The sequence below is a fragment of the Oncorhynchus gorbuscha genome, linkage group LG13, assembly GCF_021184085.1.
Source record: "Oncorhynchus gorbuscha isolate QuinsamMale2020 ecotype Even-year linkage group LG13, OgorEven_v1.0, whole genome shotgun sequence".
NCBI classification, from domain to species: domain Eukaryota; kingdom Metazoa; phylum Chordata; class Actinopteri; order Salmoniformes; family Salmonidae; genus Oncorhynchus; species Oncorhynchus gorbuscha.
Window position 1 is genome coordinate 62,110,823 of NC_060185.1, and position 21,074 is coordinate 62,131,896.

At 45.4% G+C, this 21,074-nt stretch overlaps 1 pseudogene; it reads left to right on the forward strand.

Annotated features, from left to right (window-relative positions):
- The window catches only part of LOC123993259, a 92,505-nt pseudogene extending 72,014 nt beyond the window's left edge, over positions 1–20,491 (forward strand).
- The last annotated feature ends 583 nt before the right edge of the window (positions 20,492–21,074 follow it).

A 21,074-nucleotide genomic window follows, 5' to 3' on the forward strand; every position in this document is an offset into this window, starting at 1 on the left:
CCCTTGTGAAATATATTTTCCATAACCAAAAATATTGTTGTTTGAAGCTGAAAGTAAAAGATGCAAAAACAAAACTTGGTTGCCTGTTGTACATGTTATTTTGGCATTAATACGTGTCACATATCAGTTTGCAAACAATGTAAAAAAAATGTTTTAAAAATAACCATTGAGTTGATAAAGCCGCATACAAACCTGGTCTCTTTTTTGCTTTCTTGAGTAAGGCAGCTCCAAAATGCAGGTGCTTCAGCCTAGCTTAGTGCTTTCTGTGATGGTGGGGCAGCCAGCGGAAAATACTGAGCGTAGGGGTTGGTAATGTTCTCTCGTTGTGCAGTGATTTGCTCAGTGTTCTGTCACTCACGGGGACACTATGTCACCGCCAAATCTAAGGGTAGAGCTTCGAAACTTCAAGCCCCTTGAGTGCTGCCATAGAGTTACATTAGAAGTGCTGATCCAGAAAAGCTCAAGGTCAATGGCCACAGATAAAATGACATCAAATCACGTTATATCTACAGTAGCTTTGATTGGACAATGAGAGAACAATGTAAGAATGGTCCATGTTTTGAATTCTGTTACTGTACATTTCAAAAGGGCTGAACAAATAGTTATATTGACTATATCCGTCCAAGCTCGCTCATGACTGTCATAATCGAAATTACGGATTGCCTCTTATCCGCTTGTTGTCCCCTTATGCCATAGTTTGTACATCTCAATTGTCAATAGAAACCACATTTGTTTAAGCAAGTCAGCCATATCAGCTATGTTGTTTTTAAAGGCAGTAAATTAGTCTGAATGAACTTTTTCACAGCCAGACAAGGCTCCGCTGATAGCCAGGTGTAGCAGTGGTAAGGTGTTGGGACTGCAGTTTGTGGGCACCGTTTGTCACCGTTATAGTGCAATTCATTTATTGTTTAGTGTTGTGTTGTGTAGTGGCTTTGATGGCATGTATCCCTCCAAAACACATTTTTGCTCCACCAAGATTTACATGCTCAAATCTCCATTGACAGAGTAACATAAATAAAAGTGTGTCATTTTGGGGGGGATATTTCATGCTAAAACACAACTATTAAACACCAATGGTTTATATTTAGGATGTTTCACTGCCTTGTCATTCAAGTTTTTATTTTAAAATCTTCTTATTTCATTATTTCAAATATTTTACATGTGATAAGGCCAGAAGAGAGGGTCAAATAATTACAGAGAAGTGATACTCTGAAGTACCCAAAAAGGCCACTACATGTCTTGTGATAGACCACATATAATTCTTGAAAGATACCAAAATTCTGGTAGTTTACTTGTAATCTTAGAAAGTTTCCAGTAATATACCCTCCCTTTGCAACCCTAGTCCAGATTAACTGGATTACACATTAGGGATTACACCACTCTGACCTTGACCCCGACCCCTTGGCTCCGACCCTGGCACTGACCTGTCCAGCTGGATGGACATACAGTACTGCTGCTCTGCTCTGCTGTTCTGCTTTTTTAAATTCTTCATTTGATTATTGATCATTGCTAGAGAGACGTTTTCTTGCCATAGATCTTCAAGCCGAGTTAAGTCAAAACTGTAACTAGGCCACTCAGTAGCATTTAATGTCATCTTGGTAAAATACTCCAGTATATCTTTGGAGTTGTTTTGGGTTATTGTCCAGCTGAAAGGTTTTTCTCCCAGTGTCTGCTGGAAAGCAGACTGTACCAGGTTTTCCTCTACGGTTTTCACTTCCTTTTTATCCCCCCAAAATTCCCAAGTCCTTGCTAATGACAAGCATACCCATAACATGATACAGCCACCACCTTGCTTGAAAATATGAGGAGTGGTACTCAGTGATGTGTTGTGTTGGATTTGCCCCAAACATAATGCTTTGCATAAAGGACATAAAGTTAATTTCTTTGCCACATTTTTTTGCAAGATGTATGTTTTGGAATATTTTTATGCTGTACAGGCTTCCTTATATTCACTCTATAATTTCAGTTAGGATCGTGAAGTAACTACAATGTTTTTTCTCCATCCTCAGTTTTCTCCTATGACAGCCATTAAACTCTGTCTGTAACTGTTTTAAAGTCATCATTGGCCTTGTGGTGAAATCCCATAATGGTTTCCTTCCTCTACAGCAACTGAGTTAGGAATCTATGTTTGAAATTCAGTGCTCAACTGAAGGACCGTACAGGGATGAGGTAGTCATTCTGAATCATGTTAAACAGTATTATTGCATACAGAGTGCGTCCATGCAACTTATTATTATTATTATTCTTTATTTATTACCTTTATTTAACCAGGCAAGTAAGTTAAGAACATATTCTTATTTTCAATGACGGCCTGGGAACAGTGGGTTAACTGCCTGTTCAGGGGCAGAACGACAGATTTGTACCTTGTCAGCTCAGGGGTTTGAACTCGCAACCTTCCGGTTACTAGTCCAACGCTCTAACCACTAAGCTACGCTGCCGCACTTGATCTGAGCCAAAAGGCCGAGAAGCGATAACCCACAAATGGAACTCGCTTGTTAAGCAAATTTTTACTCCTGAACTTATTTAGGCTTGCCATAACAAAGATGTTGAACACTTATTGACTCAAGACATTTCAGGTTTTCATTTTTAAAACAAATTGACACAATTTAAGGCCAAGTGGCAAACAATAATTCAGGCACTAGGGATGGGGGCGTGAGCATGTAGTTCTGGGCAGATGATATGCAGTCATTGTTTGTGTGCGTCTGTAAGTTGTTGTTCATATGTATAAGTTTGTATATGGAGTGAATTATTATTATTTATTGAGAACAGAGGGAATGCTGATTCCACAGGAGAACACTGCCATAACTCTGGCGCTACCATGGAGAGTGTGCGGTTGCCAAGGCACATGGAGACGGAACAGGGAGGGTCATAATTTATTCCTGTCAGCGGCACCGCGGGTGGTGAGGGGTGTCAGGAGGGGGAGGTCGGGGGCATTAAGGTCCTGAGGGGCAGAGAGGAGAGGGACAATTTTATTTGTCAAAAAGTGGCACCTCTGGCTAGTTCACCTCACGCTGCTACTGTACTGCACTGGCCTCAGAGGGGAGAGAGAGAGAGACAACCTTAGTGTTGTTTAGCCAAGGAGTTGCTTTGCTAGAGCTGACGTCCAGAGGAGGCCCCTGCCTCCCTCTCCTTTGTTAGGTCTAACTGACCACCTACCCAGAGGCTAAAGACTACTCACTCTCACAGACATTTAGGAAAGCATGTATACACAGCTTTGTTTTCGTGAATTTTCAGGACGTTTTGGGGAGATACAGTGGCTTGCGAAAGTTGGCATTTTTCCAATTTTGTTGCCTTACAACCTGGAATTAAAATGGATTTTTGCGGGGTTTGTATCATTTGATTTACAGAACATGCCGACCAATTTGAAGATGCAAAATATTTTATATTGTGAAACAAACAAGAAATAAGACACAAAAGAAACTTGAGCCTAGAAGACTATTCATCCCCCCCAAAGTCAATACTTTGTAGAGCTACCTTTTGCAGCAATTACAGCTGCAAGTCTCTAGGGGTATGTCTCTATAAGCTTGGCACATCTAGCCACAGGAATTTTTTCCCATTTTTCAGGGTAAGACTCCTCCAGCTCCTTCAAGTTGGATGGGTTCCGCTCGTGTACAGCAATCTTTAAGTCATACCACAGATACTCAATTGGATTGAGGTCTGGGCTTTGACTAGGCCATTCTAAGACATTTAAATGTTCCCCTTAAACCACTCAAGTGTTGCTTTAGCAGTATGGTTAGGGTCATTGTTCTGCTGGAAGGTGAACCTCCGTCCCAGTCTCACAACTCTGGAAAACTGATAAGGGTTTCCCTCAAGAACTTCCCTGTATTGACCACCATCCTTCATTTCTGACCAGTTTCCCAGTCCCTGCAGATTGAAAAAACATCGTCACATCATGATGCTGCCACCATGGCGATGGTGTTCTCTGGCTGATGTTGGGTTTGCACCAGACATAGCGTTTTCCCTGATGGCCAAAAAGCTCCATTTTAGTCTCATCTGAGCAGAGTACCTTCTTCCATATGTTTGGGGAGTCTCCCACATGCCTTTTGGTGAACACCAAATGTGTTTGCTTATTTTTTTCTTTAAGCAATGGCTTTTCTTCTGACCACTCTTCCGTAAAGCACAGCTTTGTGGAGTGTACGGCTCAAAGTGGTCCTATGGACAGGTACTCCAATTTTGTAGCTCCTTCAGGGTTATCTTTGGTCTCTTTGTTGCCTCTCTTGATTAATGCTCTCCTTGCCTGGTCCGTGAGATTTGGTGGGCAGCCCTCTCTTGGCAGGAGTTTTGTTGTGGTGCCATATTCTTTCCATTTTTAATAATGGATTGAATGGTGCTCAGTGGGATGTTCAAATTTTCTGATATTTTTTTCCAACCCTGATCTGTACTTCTGTACAACTTTGTCCCTGACCTGTTTGGAAAGCTCCTTGATCTTCATGGTGCCGCTTGCTTGGTGGTGCCCCTTGCTTAGTGGTGTTGCAGACTCTGAGGCTTTTCAGAACAGGTGTATATATACTGAGATCATGTGACACTTAGATTGCACACAGGTAGACTTTATTTAACTAATTATGTGACTTCTGAAGGTAATTGCACCAGATCTTATTTAGGGGCTTCATAGCAAAGGGGTGAATACATATGCACTTTTCCATATTTTTTGTTTTTGGAAACAAGTTCATTTTTAATTTCACTTCACCAATTTGGACTATTTTGTGTATATCCATTACAGGAAATCCAAATAAAAAAATTACAGGTTGTAATGCAACAAAATAAGAAAAACACCAAGGGGGATGAATACATTTGCAAGAAACTAAAATGTATTCCCATTCCAAATCCTATTTATCTCAACTCTAACCTTTTGAATACATTTTAAGACATGGGGAAAAAGTATTGACTTTTCAAAAGTGTGTTCCTATATTGTCAGGACATTCTGGTGACTTGTCAGGACATTGTGGTCCTGACAATGTAGGAAAATACGTATTCACACACACTCCTCAGCGCTGCTGTCATCTGCTATTGTTTATATACATGCACCCACTTTATTCTGCCCTTACAATTAATCCCACGCTAATAATGGGGTAAATATGTTAATTGCTGTTTTGAACACTTGGGAAATTCCTGATTTGATTGCTGCATCGGACAATTTTGTTGCTAATTTCTCTCGCTCTGTCCTTCTCCCTATTTTCTCTCTCTTTTTATTGCCTTTCTTTCCCTCTTCCCGCTTTCTCTCTCTCTCTCTCCCTCTCCCTTTCTCTCTCTCCCTCTCTCCCTCTCCCTTTCTCTCTCTCTCCCTCTCCCTTTCTCTCTCTCCCTCTCCCTTTCTCTCTCTCCCTCTCCCTTTCTCTCTCTCCCTCTCCCTTTCTCTCTCTCCCTCTCCCTTTCCCCATCTGTCTGTGTCTGTTGCCTCGTTTAGTAACTCTTTCATCCTCACAGGCAATTACAGCCCTCATATTCACTGTGAGCTCTTCCCGTCAGAGAGCTTGGAAAGGTTAGCTATTAAATTCACATTAGTCTCAGTCTGTCTACCTCTCTACCTCTGCTCTCTATGCATGAGGAAGGGACTGATTCCTTCTTTACTGTGTTCTGTTCAGCAGCAGACTGGGATGGATGGAGAGAGAGCCTCTCTCCACCGCTCTCTACCTTGCTGATACGTCGGCCCCACGTTCCATCAGGTCACTCAGGACATAAAATATTCATGCGTCTTCTCTCTTCTTTCCTTTTGCCACTATTTTCCATGTATTTCATTATTTGTCGGGGGAAGGGTTGAGGGATGCTTAGAGTCTCCTTTGAAGGCCGAGAGATTGAGTAAGAGATAGAGAGGGTTAGATCTGAACATCCATTAGCCTGCGTTTTCCACTCAGTGTAAATGCTTCTCTAGTGTACCTAGCTACCTATCTATTCCCGCTACATTACAGTCTAATGCTCTCTTCTCTGCTCTCCTCTCTCCCCCCTGACCTTGCTACAAGGCCTAGGCTCATACCCAAGGCCTCCAGCTCTCCTTGCGCTCCCTATCTCCATCTCTCTCTGGCTCACTCCCCCCTCTCTCTCTCCCCCACCCTTTCTCTCCCCCCCACACCCTCCCTCGCTCTCCGTCGCCCCTCTCTCTGATCTTGTGTAATTGTAGTCCTTTGTGGCCTAGGCTGAAGGTCAACATTGGGGGCCAGTCATAACTGGTGAGAGTTGGTCAAGACCTACCATAGATAAATGGCCTTCTTCCCTCCTCTCCTCTGCTTATCCTGCTGTTAACCGGTGCCCGCCAACCCCTGTCACCACCAATGCCAGTCTCACGGTAGCATTTTGTCCCCTCAGACCTTTGGCCTCAGATAACATTCTGTCATTAGTGTGATTATCAAGACAAAATGACTTTTAAAAGTCCCTTTTCAAAAGAAAATAAGAGGACTTGACTACTCCATCCCACCACGGTGCTCGCGTAATATCTGGAACCTTCTCTCAAAGCAGGGTAACCAGCCACCTGAGAAAACGTTACTACTAGTGATAAAGTTTCTCTCTCTCTCTCTCTCGACGCAAGTCGTCCTCTGCTCTCTTGCGCGACCTCTGCACTGTGCCGTAGCGGCTAATCTTATTTAGATAGGCCGTGGCACGGACCTGGCTCCTCACAGAAGGAATGGGAATCTTCAGCATACCAGGGCTGTGTGTTTCGGTCTGCTCTAGAGAGATACTTTCTCTGCACACCCACGTCCTTTTCACAACCTCTCTTTACGTTGAAAAACTCTGGTCCTCAGAAGGGAATTCTGGAAGCGGCTCATAGAAAGTGTGATATATTTTCCTCTGCCGCAGCAGCACGGCTCAGGAGGGCGATTTGGGGCGTCTTTCCAGATTGCGACTGACGCAGGAAGACCGGCGGGACTTCGCTATACCAAAATGTACAGTTCTCACACAGTTGATTGTTTTGTATGGTGAGATCTTTGGCCTCTCTCCATGGTATTCCACAAGGAATGCTATATGGAATGATATTGAACTCTCCTTCATGGAATACCTTGAGGAATTCTATGTGGAACCATGGAATGATATCAGGTTTTTCCCTCATCAAGCTACTCTAGTCAGAAATCAATAACTCATTAAATGAGAACTACTGTTTTGTAAAGTGTCGGGCTTTGGTGGGCCCACACAGAGCACTCTGCTCTCTCTCTGTACGGTAATAAACCTTTGATAATGCCCTCCCTTTAAGAAGACATTTTTGATTGCGTTAGGTAATCCATTTTTGATGAGATCCAAGGTCTTAATGAATCCTTATGGGTAGAATGGTGGTCATTAATGAATGGTTGAGATTGAGAGGGCGGCGGTCTGTCTTGCTCTCGTGTGGGGTGTGTGTGGTTGGATAGCAGAAGAGAGAAGGGGAAAAAACGCAATACTTAATAATACAGTTGTCTCATTTCTCAAGTAGTTCTTCTTGATGAGAGATGAGAATGGTTCTATGTGTTTTATGGGGAATAGGAGGCTAGTGGCCATGGCTTCATTTTACATGCAGTCACAGAGCCCCGCCTGGACAGACTGCCTCAACTGCTCGCCTCTAGGCTTTGTTTCCTGTCTGTGTCTGTGTCTGTGAGGGCCAAGGGTAGAGCTCTAATGGCATGTGTGTAGGTGAAGGCAAGAACTACACAAGTAAACCAAAGAAATATGGCTGTGAGTTACGTAGAGGCAATATTCTCTTTGTGGATTTTTGATGTTCTATTTCTTTCTTGCGTTTCTTTCCAGGTCATCACCAGATATCGTCCAGGAGGAAGATGCTATTGGGATGACCTTTGTGACCTCACCTTTGCCCTCCCCTGGAAAGATCCACCACCAATCAAAAACCCTGAACAACGGCCTACATGGATGTGGTTGGCTGGTTCCAGTGAGTGATGGACAGGTGACCAGCCAGCCCTCTAGCCGCCCTCTTCTACTTTGACTCCCCTCCCCCTCCCCCTCCCTCCCAGACGTGCAGCGTGCACCCCCGGTCGGAGACCCCCCACATCTCTGCCATGGTGACATAATCAGCAGCACAACATGTGGGAGATCCAACATCATGAGACCGTCTCATTTCTATCTCCAGTAGCTGCTGCTGCTGAAGCTGCTGCTTCTCAAGCCTGTGGATTACCGACGAGACCACTCGAAATAACAAGACGGACTTTGAACTAATTTACTTTTACTCTCCACCAAGTAGCCCTCGAGGGACTGTTTTTTGGGTGTTACGGTTGGACGGTCAGTCGGTCGGGCATTGTGCGTGACGATGCTGGGATGCGTGTCCCGCCTGCGTCGGCTGGTCCGTCTCGTCCACCACCTACCCCTCCAGACCTCCCTGCTCCTCCTCTTCCTCTTCTGCACCGTCAGCGTCTTCGTCTCCGCATACTTCCTATACGGCGTCAAACGGGAGCTCGAGCCCTCAGGAGGGGGCGTGGCTGGCAGCGAGGGGGCGTCGGCCATCTACGATGACCTGCGGGCGAGCCCGTCTCGGCTGCTCCCGGTGCGGGCGGTGTCGGGGGGGGCTTCCTGGGGGCGAGGGGGGGCAGAGGAGGGGTGAGGACAAACCCCTTGGTGCTGGTGTTTGTAGAGAGCCAGTACTCTCAGCTGGGCCAGGAGATAGTCGCCATCCTGGAGTCTGGACGTTTCCACTACCGGACAGAGATCTCTCCAGGTAAAGGGGACATGCCCACATTAACAGATAAGGAGCGTGGGCGCTTCACGCTAGTCATCTATGAGAACATTCTGAAATATGTAAACCTGGATGCCTGGAACCGAGAGCTGCTGGACAAGTACTGTGTGGAGTATGGAGTGGGCATCATCGGCTTCTTTAAGGTTAGAAACACTCTACTGGCTGTCTTTCACTCTATCTCCACCTCTCCAGCTGTCTATCTCTCTTTATCTTTCTGTCGTCCCTAAGGAAATAGATCTCACTGTGCTGGGGATCATGTGAAAGAGCTGAGGTGAGGAGTAGTACATCTATAGTACCAGTCAAAAGTTTGGACACACCTATTCATTCAAAGGTTTTTCTTTATTTTTACTATTTTCTACATTGTAGAAAAATAGTGAAGACATCAAACTATCAAACCATCAAACTATGAAATGTAGTAACCAAAAGTGTTAAACATATCAAAATATATTTTATATTTCAAAGTAGCCACCTTTGCCTTGATGATAGCTTTTCACACTCTTGGCTTTCTCTCAACCAGCTTCATGGGGTAGTCACATGGAATGCTATCGGGGAGAGAATGAGAGTTCATCTCAATGAAATCTCATCTGAAGAGATAGTCAGCTCCATCATCAATGTTGAACAGGAATGTGTGTTAAATATCTCAGCAAGCATTGAGCGAAAGTTGCTGTAATATTTTTTTTGTGTGAGCACATCTTTAGTGTGTGTGGGTGGGTGAGTGTTAACGTAATTGGTTTTTTTTGTGTGTTTTTAATTGAACCTTTATTTAACTAGACAATATAATAACATTGCGTTTTCTCAGACTCCCACATGAGGAAGGGTGAGTGAGAGCTAAAAAGATTCTATGCCACATGATTGGAAGTTTTGCCTATTCAGTGCAATACAACAGATTTCTATCTGCAACGTTCTGAATAGAATTGACTGGAATGGACCTGATGTTGTAACGCTGTCCCTTCTTGATGTTGTCATTGATTTCCCTCCTGTAGGCCAATGAGAACAGCCTGCTGAGTGCCCAGCTCAAAGGATTCCCCCTCTTCCTCCATTCCAACCTGGGCCTGAAGGACTGCACGGTCAATCCCAAGTCCCCCCTCCTCTTCATCACACGCTCCGGCCAGCCCCTCCCCGGCCCCCTGCCCGGGGACGACTGGACCGTCTTCCAGTCCAACCACTCCACCTACGAGCCCGTGCTCCTGACCAAGACCCAGTCCGCCGAGAGTGTCCCCTCGCTCGGTACGACGGCCACGCTGCTCCCCTCCGTTGTGCAGGACCTGGGTCTCCACGACGGCATCCAGAGGGTTCTGTTTGGGAACAACCTCAACTTCTGGCTGCACAAGCTGGTGTTTGTGGACGCGGTGGGCTTCCTGTCGGGGAAGAGGCTGTCTCTCTCCCTGGAGCGACACCTACTGGTCGATATAGATGACATATTTGTGGGGAAGGAGGGGACCCGGATGAAGGTGAAGGATGTCAAGGTGATACATACTTGGAAAATAGAAAATGTCAATTTCCAATGTTTTGTAATTGTGTTGCATAACATGTTTGTAATGAAGCATTATTAGCTAGGCAGGTGGGCTGGTACAGGACATGAAAGGCATCGTGCCATTCCTAGTATTATATTAAACTTCTCAGTATGCTGACTCATATGACATATAATTAGGTTAAAATAAACAGATAATAGCATGATCGATGGAATTGTGTTGTTAGATTTCAGTGCAGCCTTTGATGTTATTAATCCAATAGATAAATAGTGTTCTTCAATGGAAGCTTTTCTAACATCAGATACAGGGCATTGTCCCTCAGGGCAGTTGCCTTCAGCCGTTACTCTTCTCGGTTTTTACAAATGATTTGCCACAGGTCTTACACAGAGCTGGAATGACTATGTATGCTGATGATCCCACACTGCACATGTCGGCACCCAAAGCCAGTGAGCTCATTGGAAGTCTAAATAAGGACTTACAGTCAGTATCAAAACACACAAATGGCACAAATCAACTATGCTAGTTGTTCAGGCTCTGGTCTTGTCCCGTCTTGATTACTGTCCAGTAATCTGGTCAAGTGCAGCGAAGAAAGACCTAACAAAGCTGCAGCTGGCTCAAAACAGAGCAACACGCCTTGCCCTTAACTGCACATACAGAGCTAACATCAACAACATGCATGCCAGTCTTTCCTGGTTGAGGATTGGTGAGAGATTAACTGTTTCTCTTCTAGTTTTTTACGAGAAGCGTTACATGCTGATCAGACCACTCCCGCATGTCCGTCCGCTATTCACGCGCATGTTGATTTTATCCCCCCCACACCAGACGCGATCAAGAAACGCAGGTTGAAATATCAAAGCGAACTCTGAACCAACTATATTAATTTGGGGACAGGTCGATAAGCAAACATCTATAGCAATTTAGCTAGCTAGCTTGCTGTTGCTAGCTAATTTGTCCCAGGATATAAACATTGGGTTGATATTTTACCTGAACTGTACAAGGTCCTATACAATTAATCCACAGAAAAAAGGGTCAACCAAGTTTATTTCTAGTAATCTCTCCTCCTTCAGGATTCTTCTTTTGACTTTATATGGCGGTTGGCAACCAACTTTAAGGTGCATTACCACCACCAACTGGACTGGAGTGTGGACCTCAATTCATCTTTCAATCACCCATGTGGGTATAGGCTCCTAAAAACCAATGAGGAGATGGCACGTGGATATATGCTCCTAAAAACGAACAAGGAGATGGGAGAGGCGGGATTTGCAGCACCTGAAGCATCACAAATAGAACCAAGTTCTATTTTAGTGCCTGGCTATGCAGACTCGATTGAGCAGTATGGGTGCAATGATTGAATAACATGTATTTGTACATTTATTTTTGCAACACTCGAGCACGCGACGCAAGCGATGTGGTCAGCATGAGAACTCCAGATTGTCTGCATAATCAAATAACATTCAGCTCCGACACCCATACATACTGCACAAGACATGCCACCAGGGGTCTCTTCACAGTCCCCATGTCCAAAACAAATTCACGGCAACGCACAGTATTATACAGAGCCATGATCGTATGGAACTCCCTTCCATCTTCAATTACTCGAGCAAACTTTCAATTTACCTTAAGGAAATGATTAAGCAACATCTCATGGAACGGCGGGGACTGTGAGGCGACACAAACACACATGCACACACACTGAGGGCGTCGGCATGCTTCAGTTCGGCTGGCGCCCAGCCACACTTTGCGAGCCGACCGGAATGAGTGTGCTCGCATACTCCCTTAAAAGACCTTCACTTGGAAAAACGAGAAAAAAGCAGCAATAGTACGGGTTGTCCGTTTTGAAATGCTGTAGTTAGTATAAACTTCCTCAAAATAGTCCGAATGAGGAATATTAATCTAAGATAACTCTGCGGAGCAGATCTTCGTCGTGCAATTTGACATCTAACTAAGCTGTTTGGTGTAGTACACTACAAGTACACCAAAAGTATGTGGACACCTGTTCGTCGAACATCTCATTCCAAAATCATGTATTCGGGCAGGAAGCATTCTCTTTGCATCCGCCAAACCCAGATTCGTCTGTCGGACTGCCAGATGGTGAAGTGAGATTCATCATTCCAGAGTACGCGTTTACACTGCTCCAGAGTCCAATGGCGGTGAGCTTTACACCACGCCGACACTTGGCATTGCGCATGGTGATCATAGGATTGAGGCGGGACGCTCAGCCATTGTGTGACCTACCACTTCGCGGCTGAGTTGTTGTTGCTCCTAGACTTTTCCACTTCACAATAACAGCACTTACAGTTGACTGGGGCCATTCTAGCAGGGCAGAAATTTTATGAACTGACTTGTTGGAAAGGTGGCATCCTATGATGGTGTCACGTTGAAAGTCACTGAGCTCTTCAGGCCATTCTACTGCCAATGTTTGTCTATGAAGATTGCATGGCTGTGAGCTCGATTTTATAAACCTGTCAGCAACGTGTGTAGCTGAAATAGCCGAATCCACTAATTTGAAGGGATGTCCACATACTTTTGTATATATAGTGTATTTCTCAATGGAAAAAAATGCACGAAAATGAGTCGTTTCCCGTTGAATGACAACAAAGACTTTATTGATTAATCTGTACTGTTGACCAGTCACCGACGAAGGGGCATAGACTTTGGCTCTGAACTTTGACTTGCCTCCACAAAAAGTTGTGTGCCCGAACAGCTGAAAAATTGTCACCTAAGCCCAATACGAACGAAAAACATCACACAATGTTGTCATAATATACAGTACCAGCAAAAGTTTGGACAAAGCCTACTCATTCAAGTTTTTTTGTAATTTTCTACATTGTAGAATAATAGTGAAGACATCAAAACTATAAAATAACACATATGGAATCATGTAGTAACCAAAAAAGTGTTACACAAATCAGATGTATTTATATTTGAGATTCTTCAAAGTAGCCACCTTTGCATTAATGACAGCTTTTCAGACTCTTGGAATTCTCTCAACCAGCTTCACCTGGAATGCTTTTCCAGCAGTTTTGAAGGAGTTCCCACATATGCTGAGCACTTGTTGGCTACTTTTCCTTCACTCTACGGTCCAACTCATCCCAAACCATCTCAAATGGATTGAGGTAATGTGATTGTGTAGGTCAGGTCATCTGATGCAGCACTTCATCACTCTCCTTCTTGGTCAAATAGCCTTTACACAGCTTGGAGGTGTGTTGGGTCGTTGTCCTGTTGAAAAACAAATGATAGTCCCACGAAGCGCAAACCAGATGGGATGGCGTATCGCTGCAGAATGCTGTGGTGGCCATGCTGGTTAAGTGTGCCTTGAATTGTAAATAAATCACTGACAGTGTCACCAGCAAAGCGCCATCACACCTCCTCCTCCATGCTTCATGATGGGAGCCACACATGCGGGGATCATCCGTTCACCTACTCTGCGTCTCACAAAGACATGGCGGTTGGAACCAAAAATCTCAAATTTGGACTCATCAGACCAAAGGACAGATTTCTACCGGTCTCATGTTTCTTGGCCCAAGCAAATCTCTTCTTTCTTTCTTTCTTTCTTTCTATTGGTGTCCTTTAGTAGTTGTTTCTTTGCAGAAATTCGACCATGAAGGCCTGATTCACGCAGTCTCCTCTGAACAGTTGATGTTGAGATGTGTCTGTTACTTCAACTCTGTGAAGCATGTATTTGGGCTGTAATTTCTGAGGCTGGTAACTCTAATGAACTTATCCTCTGCAGCAGGTAACCCTGGGTATTCCTTTCCTGTGGCGGTCCTCATGAGAGCCAGTTTCATCACAGCTCTTGATGATTTTAGCGACTACAGTTGAAGAAACATTCAAAGTTCTTGACAGTTCCCATTTTGACTCACCTTCATGTCTTAAAGTAATGATGGACTGTCGCTTCTCTTTGCTTATTTGAGCTGCTCTTGCCATAATATGGACTTATGGGGTATCTTCTCTATACCACCCCTACCTTGTCACAACACAACTGATTGGCTCAAATGCATTAAGAAGGAAAGTAATTCCACAAACGAACTATTAACAAGGCACACCTGTTAATTAACACTCATTCCAGGTGACTGACTACCTCATGAAGCTGGTTGAGAAAATGCCAAGAGTGTGCAAGGCCGTCATCAAGGCAAAGGGTGGCGGCTTTGATTTTGTTTAACACTTTTTTGGTTTCTAATGATTCCATATGTGTTATTTCATAGTTTTGAGGTCTTCGTGATTGTTCTACAATGTAGAAAATAGTATAAACAAAGAAAAACCCTGGAATGAGTAGGTGTCCAAACTTTTGACTGGTACTGTTTACACCAACTCTTCCGAACTGTTCCGGCTGGGAAGCATGCGAACGCCTTTACACACATAATATTTAGTTTTTTTATTATGATGATGTATTTTTTTTAATGATTGTTTGTATATCGTCGTATTTAAAATTTGTGTGACTGTACTCGTCTATCAGTGCTTAAGAAGAGTAGCTGCTGCTTCTGCAAAAGCTAATGGGGATCCAAATAAACAAATAGAGTTGACAGGCTACAGCGTGACGATAGAGACACACACACACACACACTCTCTTAAGAACCATAGTCATGAATATTTCAATACATACAGAATAGCAGAACCTTTTCAGTTATCTGTATCTTTCTGTGTGTGTCCCATCAGAGTTGGGCTGCTTCCTCACATGAGCTAGGGTAGAGAAGTATATCAAGGCTTCCTTCCTCTCTTGGAATCCGAACAGTGGGGTGTGAAGAATAAATCACACTGTCTCCCCTGACAAGGCAGGAGAGACACAGGGAGACGGGGAGAAAGAGGGAGATGTGAGTGGATTCATATATAGTACGGAGATCAAATGAAACAAACACTCAAATCAGAGGAGAGAGAGAAAGGAGGAGAGAAAAGAGTACAGGAAAAATGCACCCGGGGGCGGATGAGGGTGTGTACAGGGAGGGAGTTGCAGATTGACAAATTCAGCTGTGTGACTGTGCGTGTGCTTACATGCGGGTGTGTATTGCCCTGCTCACCTTCCCTCTCCTCTCTGAGTCAGGCCCTGTTGGAGACCCAGAGAGCGCTGCGTAACAATGTTCCCAACTTCACCTTCAACCTGGGCTTCTCAGGGAAGTTCTTCCATGCAGGTAAGAGTGGAGAACACAGCATCCCACTCATGCAGTACAAGATCTGTGTACTGAAGCTTATTACTGATAGCATCACAGTTTATACTCCAGTACTCCTTGGTTTATCACCAGAAATCCTAGTTTTCTCTTGTCCTCCTCTCTCTGTGATTATCTTCCTCACCTTCTATCTCACCCTTGTCCATTCCCTGACAAACTGCTTTCTTTGCCCTTTTCATGATTCATATTCTCTCTGTGCTCCACTGTCCTCCCCTTCTTCCACTATTCCTCTTCTCACCTCCTATCCTCCTCTTCTCCCTCCCCCGTCCTCCCTTCGTGTCCAGGGTCAGATGAGGAGGACCTGGGGGATGACCTGCTCCTCTCCTACGTCAATGAGTTCTGGTGGTTCCCCCACATGTGGAGCCACATGCAGCCCCACCTTTTCCACAACCAGTCAGTGCTAGCCGAACAGATGCTTCTCAACAAGAGGTTCGCTATGGTGAGTCTATGTCTGTCTGGAGGCTAGCAGTGGGATGCCAGCAATTAGCCCACCTCACTATGTTGCTCCAAATGAGAAATTCAAACTTTAGCTTAACACAGCTAGTACCACTGTGAATATAATTGTTATTCCTTCTGTCTCCCTACCGACCTTATATTCCTCTCTCTCTCTCTCTCTCTCTCTCTCTCTCTCTCTCTCTCTCTCTCTCTCTCTCTCTCACTCTCTCTGTCCCACTCTGTCCTTTCTTCTTCACACCCACCCCCTCCATCTCCCCCTCCCTCTCTCTATCTCTAGGAGCACGGTATCCCCACTAACATGGGCTATGCGGTAGCCCCCCACCACTCGGGTGTGTACCCAGTTCACCTGCAGCTGTACGATGCCTGGAAGAAGGTGTGGGGCATCAGGGTGACCAGCACGGAGGAGTACCCCCACCTCAAACCTGCCCGCTTCAGACGGGGATTCATACACAGTGGTATCAGCGTGAGTCACAGGACCTTTACCGACGGCTGCCCTCTCTCTCTCTCCCTTATTCTCTTGACTCTTTCTTGCCTCTACCTCTTCTGTGTTTGCATCTCTCCTCCACTTCTCTCTGTTCCTACCTCCATCAACATCTTTCTATCTCTCCCCCCCCCCACTTGTCTCTGTCCTCCCATGAGTGGTTGATATAACAGCGGTAGGATTTTATTTATATCACCGTAGCAACAGTGGCCTTGGAATGGACAAGTCTCATTAGGCCTTCCCGTTGGGCCAGTATGTGTGTTTTGAGGATCCCTCTACAGCAGGTGGTGATACTGGACCCTAGCCACGCCAACCACTTGGCTGGCCCCCAAACACTACCTCCTGGATACACCTTTAACAATATAGCAACACCATCCACGGCGATGACCGTAGCACTGGCTTAATAACACAACAACAGCAACACGGGTTGCTGTAACCATAAATCACCAAAACATAACTTCATCTTCTTCTAAATACATTCTAAAATAAATCCGGTAGTCTAGTGTCTACAGTGTGTGGTGTTGCCAGTAGTTTTCCTCCCCTGCTCTCTGTATCTCTCTATTTTTGTCTGCCCTTGAGATGCAGCTCTGAGTGGTCCAGTCTTCTCTGCTCTGCTCATACAATACATTAGATGATTGATATTCAGATCCCCAGACACTCTCTCTCGCTGCGTGTGTATTTGAATGAATTTCCATATAGACTCAGAGCGAATGAGGTTTGCTTTCCCCAAACGAGAAGTATAATATGAAGATTATTGAACACAAAAGTGGTGATATTGCCTAATATGTTTTGCATTGACTAGACCAGTGGGGCTGGTGTGTGTGTGTGTGTGTGTGTGTGTGTGTGTGTGTGTGTGTGTGTGTGTGTGTGTGTGTGTGTGTGTGTGTGTGTGTGTGTGTGTGTGTGTGTGTGTGTGTGTGTGTGTGTGTGTGTGTGTGTGTGTGTGTGTGTGTGTGTGTGTGTTTGCAGGTCTTGCCCAGACAGACGTGTGGTCTGTTCACACACACCATATTCTATAAGGAGTACCCAGGCGGACCCAACGAGCTGGACAAACTCATCAACGGAGGAGAGCTGTTCCTCACTGTCCTACTCAACCCGGTGATTTAACGCGCACACACACAAACGCATGCACACACACTCTTTCATTCTCTCTATACATTCAATCGCTACTCAGACTATCAGAGTGGATTGAAGTGAACCTTTCTGTCTTTCTCTCTCCATTTTCCTTCATCCATCTCTCCTCCTCCAGATCAGTATTTTCATGACCCACCTGTCTAACTACGGTAACGACCGGCTGGGCCTTTACACCTTCAAAAGCCTGGTGGCCTTCCTGCAGACGTGGACCAATCTGCGGCTACAGACCCTGCCTCCAGTCCAGCTGGCCCACAGATACTATAACCTCTTCCCTAACGAGAAAGACCCACTCTGGCAGGTCAGTCTGTGTGTGGCTGGAACTGGATGTGTGCATTAACTAATACTGGGATGTTAAAGGGGTGCTCCACTCAAAATACAACCTAACATGTTAACAGTCTTGGAGAAATCAGCTACATCCAAGGGAAGTAAGAATATCATTAGGTTGTAGGTTGTATTTTATGTTAGGTTGTATTTTGCATGGATCCTCCCTTGAGTAATTTATTCAGGTTAGTCTCATTTAGATATCATTTATTTAACAGGAGTCCTGGTTGGACCCTTGTCCTGTACACCACAATCTGTTGCCAAGAATTGTGTTTGTGTTCAAAGGGCATCTCCATTGATAGTTCCAATATGTAGCCGCATGTCCTCAGGATGTTGTATGGATGGATTTGTTCAGGGTTCATTAAGCAACTGGATACTTGTAAGAATTTCTAATGATCTTCATAAACCCTGGTCCTACAGGATCCCTGCGAGGACAAAAGGCACAAGGACATCTGGTCAAAGGAGAAAACGTGTGACCGCTTCCCCAAGCTGCTTGTCATTGGGCCTCAGAAGACAGGTGAGAGAGACGGAACACCAGCAACCCCCAGTGGGCATCACCAGCGATGACTCTCGGTCCACAATCTCACGTCGCTTTGTTTCACCTCGTTTCTGTTTCATTTCTCTACCTCATGTAATTATTTACAAGAGTTCGAGTTGAGACGTCTATGGTCTGGTCTGTAGGAGGGAGGTTTCGAGACTTTGGGCTGAAGAGGTGTCGTTCTTTCAGTGTTACACACTCTCAGTATAGAACAGAACAGACTAACAGGAACGGACCTGTCACAGATGACCGACTGACTCGCTCTCCTCCAGAGTGAAAGCAGAAGGAAGTTTATAAGGAACACACACTCACCGACACTAATGGGAATGGGACACTAACGAGACAATTTATTAGATTATTAATTGTTATGGCTGCGGCAAGGTGCTTCAAAGTCAATCTGTCAATGCCTCAAAATAGATTCTCCCTCTCGCTTCTCTCTCGCTCTCTCTCTCTCTCTCCTTCTTCCCCTCCCCCCTATGTTTTTCTCTATCCATTTCCTCCCCTCCCCCGTCTCTCTCCCTCCCTCCCTCCCTCCCTCCCTCCTCTCCATAGGTTCTACAGCCCTCTATCTGTTCCTGGGCATGCACCCTGACCTGACCAGTAACTACCCCAACAAGGAGACCTTTGAGGAGATCCAGTTCTTCAATGGACACAACTACCACAGAGGCATCGACTGGTATGACTGCCACCGAGAAAGAGCTCTGGGCCCGTGTTCATAAAACGTCTCAGAGAAGGAGTGCTAATCTAAGATCAGGTCCCCACAGTCCATGTAATGGTATTCCTTATGATCTAAAAGGCAAAACTGATCCTAGATCAGCACTCCTACTCTGAGACGCTTTATGCATATGGGCCGTGTTCTGTTCTAGCTGCACAGACAGAATTGCAATAAGCAGGGTGATCGCGAAGTGGACGACAACTTAGAGGCGCTTGCGCAGACCCAGACAATGTCCAGGAGCTTAATATGTGCTTCTGTCAGTGTATAATTTAGTTGGTGTTTCTGTTTACTCTTTTGGTGAACACACAGGTACATGGAGTACTTCCCCCTGCCTTCCAACACCAGCTCAGACTACTACTTTGAGAAAAGTGCCAGCTACTTTGACTCCGAGGTGGCAGCGGAGCGGGCGGCCACCCTCCTGCCCAAGGCCAAGATCATCACCATCCTCATCAACCCAGCCGACCGCGCTTACTCCTGGTACCAGGTTGGTTATAACTCTTTATAATGCATGAGACATAACCATTCTTCCTTATTAACATGTAATATCCAATCCTGGTACCAAGTCTTAGAAATGCTTATAACTGTATGAGTAGTTAGGCCTATGTCATGCTCTTATTACTGAGTTATAACCACTCTTGTTACTAGGTCAGTTATACCTCATCAGGCATCATATTACTTAGTACCATATTAACACAACACCATTCATTCTCTCTGCTTCCCCTTACAGCACCAGCGTGCCCATGATGACCCGGTGGCTCTGAAGTACTCCTTCCATGATGTCATCACGGCTACCCATGATTCCCCGGTAAAACTGCGTGTGCTCCAGAACCGCTGTCTGGTGCCAGGCTGGTACGCCATCCACATGGAGCGCTGGCTCAGCCACTACCACTCCAGCCAGGTCCTGGTTCTGGATGGGCAGCAGCTGAAGACTGAGCCGGCCTCAGTCATGGACAGGATCCAGAAGTTTCTGGGCCTGGTCAACACCGTCAACTACCACAATATCCTAGCGTGAGTTCTCTTTAGCAACACATAGCAGCTAACCTACCTCACCATTTATAAAGTTCATTCAGTAACTGATTCCAAGTGTCCCAGGTGTAGGTTTAGGTACGTTTACAAAATGTTCTGATTTTCTTCAGGTTTGACCCCAAGAAAGGCTTCTGGTGTCAGCTGCTGGAGGGAGGGAAGACCAAGTGTCTGGGGAAGAGCAAGGGGCGGAGGTACCCTGACATGGACCCGGAGGTAAGAGTTCTCATTTGCCAATACAAGTTGTTCACTGATATTTGCTTAATTAAGAAACATGTTTGTAGACTACCTCTACGATTATCCTGCTTGTAACTGATAAGGGGTGTTTCTTGATTGAATCTTGGCTGTGGGGGTAATTATCTCTATCTAAATCACTCCTATTGTTCTCGCTTTCTCTTTCCTCCAGTCCCAGTCGTTCCTCAGGGAGCACTACAGGGATCACAACATAGAGCTGTCTAAGCTGCTGTACAGAATGGGCCAGCCCCTGCCCGGTTGGCTCCGAGAGCAACTGATCCATACCAGGTAGAAGTACCGGGGGGGGGGGGGCAGCTCAGCGGACAGTACCACAGCTCAACCATCCCCCTGACAGAATACCATATGGAGGAGTATGATTCTATCCCCTTAGAGGATTATTTTAATCCCTTAAAGAATCCATAAGGGATAAGTACTCACCTTTGACAAGGTTCAGAAGGGGTGTGTTTTCTGATCACCTGTCAAAGTGAAGATTAGGATGCACAAGCCTCCTTCTCAGGGTGCCCTTCATAAGAGGGAAGGCATGAAGAAAGGGAGAGCAGGGATTGTGATTTACGAGTTGGCAGTGAGTCTACAATGGCCTGCCGCCTAAGTTCTCTCCCCTCACTCCCCAAGTTGCACCTCCCCATGATGCACCACCACCCTCACTTGGTACGGTCTAGGAACAGAGACACCGCCCCCCCCCCCCAACAGGACTGTACCACCTCTTACGGGGGTTTACCTGTGATACAGACAGGATGGGATAGAGACGGGGGTGGTCAACAATTATCCGCTCTTCCTTTGACTATCCCTTGCCTTTACTCACATGGACTCAGACCTTACTCTTGGGAGGAAGAGGAGGATGAAGAGGAAGAGTGAGACTTGGCTAGCCTGTAC